The sequence below is a fragment of the Rhinopithecus roxellana genome, chromosome 1 (assembly GCF_007565055.1).
Source record: "Rhinopithecus roxellana isolate Shanxi Qingling chromosome 1, ASM756505v1, whole genome shotgun sequence".
Classification (NCBI taxonomy): Eukaryota; Metazoa; Chordata; class Mammalia; order Primates; family Cercopithecidae; genus Rhinopithecus; species Rhinopithecus roxellana.
Genome location: NC_044549.1, coordinates 103,165,504 through 103,178,592, shown reverse-complemented (window position 1 = coordinate 103,178,592; position 13,089 = coordinate 103,165,504).

The window sequence follows — 13,089 nt, the reverse complement described above, 5'->3', positions numbered from 1 at the left end:
TAGTTAGTTCTTTTCTCAGTCTCTAAACCAGAGTTTTTACTGAAGTTATAAACCTAGGTGAAAATTATAATAATGAACTGAACCTATTAACTCTCCTTACATGCTGTATTCCACTGATACAAACCAGGAAATCATTTTTATTGAGGGTCTTAGAGATCAAATAAAACCAAGATCTGAGTTAAACTTAATAACTTCAGATTTATAATTTAATATATTTACTTATTATTTTACATTCTGCATTATCTAGTACCTAAAGTAGGTCAGTAAGACAAAACTGGTTTTGGACCTGAGACTAATGTGCATAGGCTTCTCATTCCAGGCTTATCTTATCTTCCCTTCTATTTGGCTTATCGATCCAAATATGCGTGCATCAGAAGCCAACCTAAATAGCAATTATCAAATATAAACACACTAAGTATTGGACACACAATTGAAATTTGGACTTTCGCCCTTGAATATAAATATTTCCCTCAATAATTTATTTTCTCACCCAATCTTTTTTTATACTGAGTTATTTTTCAAGGTAAAAAATTATTCTCTAACAAATTGAAAATATCTTGGACTAGCTTAATTCCAACGTAGTGTTTATAATCCTTTAGTCGCTTTAAGAAGCAAATCAATGCAGACATTTGCTTTGAAAAAAAAATCTGGTGACAGAATATATTAGGCTAGCATCCTGCAGCTGAAAAAGTTCTACCATTTGCACAGCCCAATGATGTGGGAGAGCAAAATAATTATTCCAAAGCAGCCACATCAGATGGCATATTGGTTTATCTATTTTTGACTAATTTGACCATTAACATCACATAGAGTAAAATTAATGTGTACATAGAGAAGTTGTCATATTGGATACTCTTTCTATATTCCTTATAATCTATTTCTTTGTCTTCATGAATTTTTCTGAATTTCTTATTCTGATAACACAATTATATGTACTTGTAAAAGTGTGCACCTAAAACCGCAAATAAAATAAAAAAGTAATTAGCAGAAAATTAGAAACATTTATACTGCTTTGTAAATGTTTACTCTCTGTTTCATGTCAGTCTAGTACGTCTCATGGCAAAATAATCCATAATTAAACTTTACTGCAATATAAATGTTTGCAAAATGAACTGTCTTAGTCAATCAGTGTTTAGAAAAAATTAATGAAATCCAATTCCTTTCTCTAATGAACTTCTTCATGCACTACTAGCTCAGGCATGTAGCTCTAAGTGAGGCTGAGCAGGTAATTTGGAGAAGCTCATGGGTAGCTAGAGCAGTCTTCCCACTCTGTTCTGGAATGACTTAAGAGTTCAAAACAGCATGTGAAATATTAGCTAAGGGGGAAATTCACACATTTGGTAACTTCTGGAAAAGTGCATATATCAAATGCCTGGTTTTAAAAGTGCATTATAGCATAAGATACTATATGCCAGTGAAAAATGAGGATTTAAAAATGCATTTCAGGAAATTTTGGAAGATCCATGTAAACACTTGGGTAAAACCCAAGCTTGATCAGCCTAGGCCCTCGACATTTCCATATTGGAAAACTGTTAAACAATAAACTTTACATTACATCTGTCTCTGCTGCTTACTAAATGTGTGACCTTAGGCAAGAATTTAATATTTCTATGCCTCAGTTTCCATATCTCTAAAATTGAAGTAGCAATATACACTGTATTAGTCCATTCTTGCATTGCTATAAAGAAACACCTGAGACTGGGTAATTTATAAAGAAAGGAGGTTTAATTGGCTAATGGTTCTGCAGGCTTTATAGAAAGCATGATTCTGGCATCTGCTCTGATTCTGGGGAGGCACAAGGGGAGCAGGCTTTTTTCCTGGCAAGAGCAGAAGCAAAACAGAGCAAAGAAGTAGGCACAACACACTTTTAAACAACCAGATTTTGTGAGAATTCACTCACCATCAGGAGAATAGCACCAAGGGGATGGTGCTAAACCATTCATGAGAAATCCACCCCCATGAGCCAGTCTCCTCCCATCAGGCCCCACTGTCAACAATGGGGAGTACAATTGAAAATGAGATCTGGTGGAGACACAGATCCAAAGCATATTCCACACAATAAAATTTGTTATGGGAGATCAAACAACTATTGACACACAGAGAGACACAATCACACATGTACACATTCACAAACATATACTAAATTTTTATAATAGATAAATTTATATATTTGATAATTGCTAGCATTTAAGGATCATGTTTGAATTCTAAGTTGTGGTCAGGTCTTTTAGGCTTTTCCTCTATTCATCTTCTAGGACCAATTTTTCAAAGTTTTCTTCTTCCCCTGTTGCAGATTATTTCTGAAAGCCTTTCCTCTTTACAGTTGCCACTACCCTGTCCATTTATTTGACTCCCTCCCTCATCAAGGTTGTGGGTAAAATGGCAAAAGTCATCTCTCTAAGTTCTCCCAAGTATCCTAGGCTTTTTATTCTTCACTGATTAAGAGTTTGGAGGAAGTGGACTGAGAATAGCAAAGGGAGATGAAGTGGGAGAAATTGCAAAGAATAACATTCTGAAAGTTCATTTAGATGGCCATCTGTTAAAAGAGAGTAGTTTGCATTTCTGAAACCAATTAAACTAGAACCAGTGTTTGTCTAATATCATCCACCCCAAAGACAAACACACACACACACATGCAAACACACACACACAGCGAGAGAGAGTGTGTGTGAGAGACAGCGAGAATGCATGTGCGAGAGAGAGAGAGAGAGAGAGACAGAGAGACACATATGCTTAATTTCAGTTATCTCCTAAACCTGGCATTTTTAGCCCAAAATATTCAGGGAGTCTTTTGACTTGGATTACATCTTTATTTTTACAAACCTCTAGGTGAAACTTAACATTTCTTGTATTTATTTGCATAGTAGTAGTATCAGTATTTATGCCTTTGTCACTTTATAATTGTTGCAAATATTATTTAATGCTCATTGCTACTTAAGAATTAAAGTAGCTACTAAACCTACTATAGATCTTATTATTTAATGTTTCAATAGCCACTGTGTATATTGACATGGTTTGAATGTTTTGTTCCTTCCAAAACTCATGTTGAAACATGACTTCCAATGTTGGAAATAGGCCTAGTGAGATGTGTCTGGATCATGGGAGCAGATCCCTTATGAATGTCATGGTGCTGTCCTTGACATAGTGAGTGAGTTTTCCATCTGAGTTTATGCAAGATCTGGTTTTTTAATAGAGTGTGGCACTTCTTCCCTCTCTCATTTGCTCCTGTCTCTCTCTCTCTCTTTCTCACCACGTGAGATGCCAGGTTCCTCTTTGCCTTCTGCCAAGATTGAAAGCTTTCTGAGGCCTTACCAGAGGCCAAGCAGATGCTGGCATCATACTTCCTATATAGCCTGCAGAACTGTGAGCCAATTAAACTCCTTTCCTTTATAAATTTGCACAACCTCAGGTATTTATTTATAGATATGCAAAAATGGACTAACGTATATTATAAATTGGGGGGTTTTGATGGCTGCATTCCCATATAATTGGCTTACTTTGTAATTTATGCAATTTACTTTGTGCGTATAAAATATCACTAGCCATTTAGTTTTTCTTCTGTTTAAATACGCCATTATTTTGCATACTTGGGTTTCATTCCATTTAGATATGCTATATTGATGATAGGCAGTAATCGTTCCACCTACATTTCATAATGATACTGAACCACCTCTTTAACAAGGGAGTTTGAAGCTAAGGATGACAAAAACAATGAATAAGAAGATGCCTTCTTTAAAGCTCTATCGTTTAATTGTGAGGAACTGTTTTTCTAAGGAAAAAAGTATTATACACAAATCTGTACAATAATGAAACAAGCTGCAATTGGCTTCTAAAGCATAACAGGCCAAGTATATAATATATACCCTGAACACAAAGGCACAGCTCACAGAGTTTGCTAACGGAACTTCTCACTCATGGAGGCATGCTGCTATATTATTAACAAGAATCACCATGAAGAGAGTCATGCAGCCATCTTGGCAGGACTTGCCCAACTGTGTGCTTAGGTGTTGCTTCCAAAATCGCTTCCAAATCACACAAATAGAATAATTTCTCCTTGTGTTGAGCACATTATAACAGCTGCATGCTGTCACCATGATTTTTACAAATATCTAAGCTTTTTCAAAAAGCAGAGCATCCCAAAATGATGATTTCCTATTATGTTGCAAAATTGCTTAGAAGCATTATTATTATTCTTTATGTCTGAACTGGGAAGCTTGCTAGGTAAGCTTAGAAAGAGTTCATTTGCACAGCCACTGAAGCAAGATGAAAATGTGCTGCTTTTCTCTTAAAGAGCTTGCTAATGTAAGATCAACATTATATGCCATTTACAGAATCCAGGAATCTTTACTTATAGAGAACCTTTTACCTGTGGAACCCATACTCATCTAAATATTATTACAACCAACTCCAGATTTGATCCAAAACTGGGGTGTTATGGGAAAAAAAAGGCAACAATCATAGTTTTATTACTGAGAATTGCTTAGAATACCCACAGCTCCAGACCCCATGCCAGGTGAAAAGCTAAACAAAAAAAAATCTCAATTTCTGGGATAGTAATTATCTTCCGTCTTCCATAGTGAATAGTATAATTCAAACTCATGAAAATTTAGAATCAGCTTAGAAATGTTTAGGATAATCTCAGATAAAGAAAGTATACTTTCAGATTGTGTAATTAAGAATTAACTTCACCCAACAAGAGGTCTGCCCTTGGCCTTCAGTTGCTGGGAAGTAATCTCTAGGCCCCTAGAATATCCTGCCTAATAAGAGTTTGTCAAAGAATGTAACTGTGATTTTTTAATAGGGGCTTTGAGTCATGCTACATCAGTTTTTACTTCTAGAGTAACCAGATTAAAGGCATTAGTCTGACTTCAGGAGGTACTGGAGACAAAATATCAGCAGCAGAAACAGTATTGGCTGATCCCCAATAAAAACTCTGGACATCAACAGCTTGGATGAGCTTCTTGTGGTTGGCTATTGTTATACATCATGACCAGGAGGAGGTGCTGCTCTGCATGACTTCATGGGGAGAGGACAGGCGAGGAGAACCTCCATGTTTAGATCCCTCCTAGACTCTGACGTATGTATCATTTCCTTTGATTAATTTTAATATGTATCCTTTCCCTGTATACTCTTTGCCAGTATAACAGCTTTCAGTAATTTCTGTGAGTCCTTTCAGCAAATTATCAAAACTATTACTGAGTATAACAGCTTTCAGCAATTTCTGTGAGTAAATTTTGTAGCAAATTATCAAACCTAAGGGTAATTATGGGAATCCTCACATTTGTAGCCAGCCCATCTGAAGTAAGGGTGGTCCTTGGAAGCTGGAGTGTTCAGCTGGTGTCTGAAATGAAGGCAGCCTTGTGGGAAGTGTTCCTTCTTACTGTATAGTTTGTCTAGCTCTGGGTAGGGATTAGGAAGGACTCTGCACAAATTTAGAATTTTATATACTTGTAACATTTGGCTTATTAGAGCAATATCCTTGTAACTCCAACTTAAAATAAGCAATTGAGTTGACTTTTAATTTAACATCTTACCAAGTTTATTAGTATTGCTAACTTTAACACATTAGTTTTATAAAAGTCACTTAAATAGTAGGAAGGTTTTAAGTGATCTCTGTTATTCAGCATTTCCAGATTGGCCATGAGGCAGATGTTGGAGGATAAGTTAGAGAATAAAAAATATACTTTGAGAACTTGGGCAGAAAAGAGTGAAAAAGGAAAAATAAAATTCTGACTTTAGTATTGCTCTAATATTTATCAGTAAGTCAAGGAAAAGATGAATGGAGCTGAATACAAAAATAAGAGTGACAGAAGAAGGATATAAGGCTGTAGTAATGCCAACACTCAGGGAAGGAGTCAGGCAGGAGAGAAGAAGAGGGACATATGGGGAAAAGGAAGCAGCAAAGGAGGATGGAATAATAAAGTAGCAATAATAGATTTAATTTAAATTTATTGAGCATTTATTAAATACTAGGAATCCTCACTTACTCTCAACAACAATGGGAAGATGTTATTATTTCTAGTGTTCAGAGGAAGAAACTAGGAGGAAAGCAGGAGTACAGGTATTTTTTTAAAAAATCATTAAAAGTGACAGTCAAGATTTGAACCCAGGTCTTTTAATTCCAAATTCACAACTTGTTCCAAAATACTTGGCCAGCTTTAACTTCAACACTTTGAAAATTTATTCCTAAGAGTATGTGAGAATTCTTCATTAGCTGGAATGTGCATTTAGCATATTTGTGTAGTCAAACTTCTTAATTTTTTAAAAAAAATTTGTGGGTACATAGTATTTGCATGTTTATGGGGTACATAAGATGTTTTGATACCAATACGCAGTGTGAAATAAGCCCATCATGGAGAATGGGGTGCTCACTCCCTCAAGCATTTATCCTTTGAGTTACAAACAATCCAATTACACTCTGAGTTATTTTAAAATGAACTATTAGGTTACTATTGCCTATTATCACCCTCTTGTGCTACCAAATATCAGGTCTTGGTTATTCTTGCTAATTAGATTTTTTGTACCCACTAACTTTCATATGGTAGCTCTAACAGAAGAAAAACATAGCAGCAGGCAGGAACTATAGTACCAGCTCAGATTCCATCAATTTTCCCTTTACCTATGATGTTTTCCACATTCTGGCACAAATGTCACAAGTCAATAACCATACAAAGTTGTATAATTGCCATTTATTAAATTAGTGCCTCCTTTTATAAGCTAACATCTGTAGGCAAAATAGGAATTGTGTAAGTTGGACTATATACAAGTTGGTACACTTTGGGTCATTTCCAGGAAAGGCTTTCCTGGGCTAAATGGATATTTTCCCTTAGAATGGAACCACGGGGTCTGAAAACTGAATCTAGTGTAGTATTGTTAACTACTAGGAGAAAATTGGATACCAGTTCATTGAGTGGGTCCCAAGAGTTCATAAAGCATTTCTAAAATATCAACGATATATACCTGTGACTTGACTAATTGCATATGCTTACCTTCCCTTTCAAAATCCAACTGAAACATAAACAAAAGTTAGAGAAGAGAGGCCACTCTGAAGGGCAAACATTTTGTGAAATTTCTGGAAGAAAATTGGCAACAGTAAGAGAGGAGTCAATATCTAAAACACACTCACTTACACACATGCACATACACCTAAAACAGGCTGAGAGGACTACCACAAAGATCCAGGCATGTATTCTACACGTCCCCAGGAAACTCCAAGGCTGGAGTCCAGCGGAAGTCATCTAAGAGCAAGGGTTGTCCAAATGCAAATGATCAAGGTAATTAATTAGAAGACTGTAGAACTGCTGGACCACTCTATCTCACTCCTGATAGTGTCCCATACATGGGTCATTTCCCCTGAGGCCAAAAATAGGCGGCTCCTGTCTGAAGGATCATTAGCTTTGTGATGCGAGAGGGATGTGCTCCTTATTGGAGTGTTAGAGCTACAAGAAGAGAAACAGAGCAGAGCTCAAGGTTATTCTAGACCCCTGCAAGGGAGTAATAAAGGCAGCAAAATCTACTTCAAAGAGTGTAATAAATTCAAAAGTAAAATAAATCTATTTGGAGAACAAACTCCAACTAATGGAGCAAACTTGTGTCTGTCCCCACAAGCTTCACTTGAATCAATCTGAGAGCAGGTCTCAGTCTTTATCGTATTCCCAAAATGCAAGCCACTCCATAAAGCATTTGTTAGAAGTTTTAGCTTTTACTCACTATTTCACGGTAGACTAAGAAAACATATATTACACACTACATAGGAATAACTTAATCACATATTATATTTAATTGTCCTTCCCTCCACTTACTTTCTCTCTTTTCCAGCTGCGAGAATATCAATTTTTCTCTTCCTCTTTATTATGTCTGTGCTGACAAGGTTCTTGCTAATTTTTACATAGTCTTTTTGCTTTCTGTGTAAGTAATCATGCTAATTTAACATGCTTTAGTTCAGGCAACCAAGCACACATGATGTTCTTAAATTTTCATAATCCCATAATTAACTCTTTACCTGCAAATCCTCTTACAATACTTATTGTCCTATATATTATTTAACGTAACCATTTTCCTTCAGATCACTACTGTTAATCTTATACTGTTCCCTAAGTATTTTCGTTATTTATTTTCCTATGAAATAAATCTACAATTGCCTTCCCAACAATGGTGTCTCCTCTTAAACATTTTCCATTACCACACAAGCTACTTTTTTTCAAATACTTTTAATCATGTATTCTATATCTTGCAAGACTCTTGTACAAAAGAAAATGTCATACAGATTGGATTCCCTATATGACAAGAACAAAATAAGACTTTAGGTTTATATGATTAACCCCTGTGGATCTTCTCTCCCTACAGTTCAGTTGACATGTACTCAGTCCTAAGACTTCCATCTAATTAGTGATGCAGTTCTACATTAAGAAAAAAGACATTTGAAGGATTTTCCATAATTCCAAAATAGTAGCCTACATGGCATCCATTTTTTTTTTTTTTTTTTTTTTTTTTTTTTTTGAGACGGAGTCTCGCTCTGCCGCCCAGATTGGAGTGCAGTGGCCGGATCTCAGCTCACTGCAAGCTCCGCCTCCCGGGTTTACGCCATTCTCCCGCCTCAGCCTCCCTAGCAGCTGGGGCTACAGGAGCCCGCCACGTCGCCCGGCTAGTTTTTTGTATTTTTTAGTAGAGACGGGGTTTCACCGTGTTAGCCAGGATGGTCTCGATCTCCTGACCTCGTGATCCGCCCGTCTCGGCCTCCCAAAGTGCTGGGATTACAGGCTTGAGCCACCGCGCCCAGCCCTTAACTTCAGTAATTTAAAATCTTTAATGTAAACTTTCTGTGAAAGTATTTATGTTAGATATAAAACTGCACATTTCTAAGTTAAATTTGTAATCTTTATTTTTCAGAATTCATCTACATATACTCAAAATGAATCACTCAATCACTGAATAAATAAACAATACTTATATGGCTTAATCTAATTAGAACTTTTCAGAATGGCAGTTGGGAAAGTTAGTTTCTTTGGGAGGTCAAATGGCATCTTCAATGGCTTGAAATTTCCAGACCACCCTCTGCAATTCCACTATCCTGATGGAAGTGTGCAACTTAATTTATTTGTCTTGGCTAATTAAATTCTACCTGTGACAGTAAGTGCCACTACTGCTTGTCTATAAATTAGAAATGTTAATTATATGAGAATATTCAGTGTTACCATGCTTGGGAAGTCGATTACTATAGCCATGTTTTTGAAAGCATGGGCCAAAGTCACTTTGAACTGACAAGTTCCAACTATTCTTCTGGAATATCAATGAATCATGAATGTCCAGATCCAAAGCATTTTTTATCCCCCAGCTGAGCTCTTGATATATTAGCCATAATTTTCTCATACTATACATCATTTTGAAAGACATGTAAGGTATAGAACATCAAAAATACAGGTCAAAACGCAGGTGTACATAAAATTATGAGCAGAAAACATAAATTTAAATTGATACCACCACTAAGAAAAAATAGAACAAATATGGAAAGGCCATAGAGATATGTTCACAATTTACAGACAATTCTAAGGCTACCATCTTAGAATGAAAGGAGATCCTCTAAGTTTTTCTAATACACATTGTTGGTTTCTACTCAGGAGTGGTATTTTTCTCCCTTATTAACAAACCCCTATTTTATTCATGTAACTATGTAGATTAAGAGTAATTCTTGGCTGGGTGTGTTGGCTCACGCCTGTAGTCCCAGCACTTTGGGAAGCCGAGGCGGGTGGATCACCAGGCCAAGAGATTGAGACCATCTTGGCTAACAGGGTGAAACCCTGTCTCTACTAAAAATACAAAAATTAGCCAGGTGTGGTGGCACGTGCCTGTAGTCCCAGCTACTCGGGAGGCTGAGGCAATAGAATCACTTGAACCCAGGAGGCGGAGGTTGCAGTGAGCCGAGATTGCGCCACTGTACTCCAGCCTGGCGGCAGAGTTAGATCCCGTATCAAAAACAAACAAACAAACAAACAAACAAAGGTAATTCTCATTAATCTAAGTCAGTCATGGGGGTATTGGCTAAATGTTTGTGTGTCCCAAAATGTATATGTTGAAGCCTAACATTATGGTCTTTGGAGGTATAGCCTTGGGGAGATGCTTAGGTTATGAGGGCAGAGTCCCCATTAACAGGATTAATACTCTTATTAGAAGAGGCAAGAAAGCTTGACCCTGCCCTCTGCTTTCTGCCATTTGAGGACACAAGAAGAAGATGGCCATCTGTAAACCAGGAAGAATATCCTCACTAGACATCAAGTCTGCCAGAACCTTAATCTTGAACTTCCCAGGCTCCAGAACTGTAAGGAATAAATTTCGGTTGTTTAATCCATCCAGTCTATGATATTTGATATAGCAGCCTGAAATGACTAAGACACATGGTAAACTCATTTCGTCTGCTAGTAGTTATTATGCTAGAGGTTGCCAGGTGAGTATCTGACCTGGTCCTGGCCAATGAGATGGTAAGGGATACTTTGCAAAGTTGGGGGTGGAAGGATGGGGTCCACTGGAAGATGTTTCTTTGAAACTAACAAGAATACACTGAAAACGCTTGTCATTTTTTATTCCTCTATATGTTATTGGCTAAGGATTTGACTCCTGATAATACTGTAGCAGTTATACAACCATAACTGAGGCTAGCTTGAGAACAAGCTTGGCACTGAAGGTGGCAGAGCTGGAAAAAATGGGAAGTCATAAATGTCATGAATGCCATTGAGCTGCTGAATTAATCATACTCTAGGTCAAACTATCTCCTAACATCTGGTTAACTGAGATTATACATGTATTATTCCTCTATTAATTGGAGATGGTGTTGCAGGTAGCATTCATTGTCTATGAGGAAGAAATAGCAGTTCTTTGGGAGAAACAAAGTTTCTCTAGTAATTAATGGAAAATTTTCTTAAAATTATTTTCATGTACAATTTCATAGGAAAAGCAATAAGAACTGGGATGTACCATCCCTCAAACAATATTCTTGTAGCAAATATAAAAATAGATATCACAAGAATTTTTTTTCATTAGACTTTTAAGTTCAGGGGTACATGCGCAGGTTTGTTATACAGGTAAATTGTGTATCATGGGGGTTTGGGATACAGATTATTTGATAAGCATAGTATCCAATAGGTAGTTTTTGATCCTCACTCTCCTCATGCCCTCCACCCTCAAGTAGGTCCCAATGTCTATTGTTCTCTTCTTTGTGTCCATGTGTACTCTATGTTTAGCTCCCACTTAGAAGTGAGAACATGTGGCATTGGGTTTTCTGTTCCTGAGCTAGTTTGCTTAGGATAATGGCCTCCAACTCCATCCATGTTGCTGCAAAGGACATGATCTCATTCTTCTTTATGACTGTATAGTATTCCACGGTGCATATGTACCACTTTTCTTTATCCACTCTACCACTGATGGACATTTAGGTTCATTCCATATCTTTGGTATTGTGAATAGTATTGCAATGAATATACATAAGCATGTGTATTTATGATAGAATGATTTATATTCCTTTGGGTATATACCCAACAATGGGATTGTTGGGTCAAATGGTAGTTCTGTTTTTAGTTCTCTGAGAAATTGCCAAACTGATTTCCACAGTGGCTGAACTAATTTACATTTCCACCAGCAGTGTATAAGCATCCCTTCTTCTCTGCAGCCTTACTACCATCTGTTTATCTTTTGACTTTGTAATAATGACGATTCTCATTGGTGTGAGATGGTATCTTACTGTGGTTTTGATTTGCAATACTCTAATGATTAGTGATGTTGAGCATTTTTGCATATGTTTGTTTGTTACTTGTATGTCTTCTTTTGAAAAGTGTTAAGGTCTTTTGCCCACTTTTTAATAGGATTGTTTGTTCTTTGCTTATTTGTTTAAGTTCCTTGTAGATTCTGGATATTAGATTTCTGTCAGATGCATAATTTGCATGTATCTTCTCCCATTCTGTTAAGCTATTTACTCTATTGATAGTTCTTTTGCTGTCCAGAAGCTCTTTAGTTTAATTAGAGACCATTTGCCAATTTTTGTTTTTGTTGCAATTGCTTTTGGTGTCTTTGTCATGAAATCTTTGCCAGGGCCTACATCCAGAATGGTATTTTCTAGGTTGTCTTCCAGGGCTTTTTTTAGTTTTGAGTTTTACATTTAAGTCTTTCATAAGAATTTTGTGAGGACATAGCACCAAAAAGCAACTCAAAGAGAGCTAACTGTCAAGGGTAAACAACCTGGACAAATGTCTGCAGTTTTTTGCTGGTCTGAATTTATTTCAAAATAAATATCTAGTCTATCTAGAAGACTTTTCCCCAAAGAATGCATCAGAGGTTAAAATACTAATAGTAGATACTCTGGGAAAAATAAAAAGGAAGGGGAAGTGTAGCAGGAAGGGTATGGATGGAAAAAAAAAAAAAAGGAGAAAGAATACAGAATGGTTAAATAAGTTTAAGAAATGCTGGGATAGCAATGTTAAACAATTTCTCAAAGGTTCTTAGTATGCTAATATGCATTAAGAATGCCCAAGAGGAGTACAGAGTACATGGCATTTCCTACATTAATCTGACCATGGAGCCCTTTATCATATAGAATATAAGAGAAATGACATTCTACATATTCTTCTATAGAGATCACAACAAAGGAAACTCTGAGCAATTAATACACTGAATATCTTCAAAATTACCACAGGTATCATGGCTCCACACCAGGCTTTTGACAAATGTAGCCAGCCATGCCAGGGTCGCGTTTCCCATGTCCCTTCTCAAGTGCTATCTGAGGGAGGCCTTCTGTAATTCAGACATTATTTACGTACAGAGTGCTGTTGATATCCATTTTATGGAAAAGGAGAAGCCCGCTGGAAACTCTGCTGGAGTTGATCATCCCACCTACTCATGGCCCTGGGCCTGGAAGACTGGCAGCAAAAGAAATTAATCAATATTTATTACTTCTTACCCACCGTTTTACCTCCAGGGATCAATGTTTGCTCAGATTTTACTAAGGAGCAACTCGGGGTTCTGTAATTTTCTCTTCTGCAGCAAGAATAGAAGTAGTGCTACTTTATTTGTTAATATCATCTAGCAGATGAATGCTGCAAACTG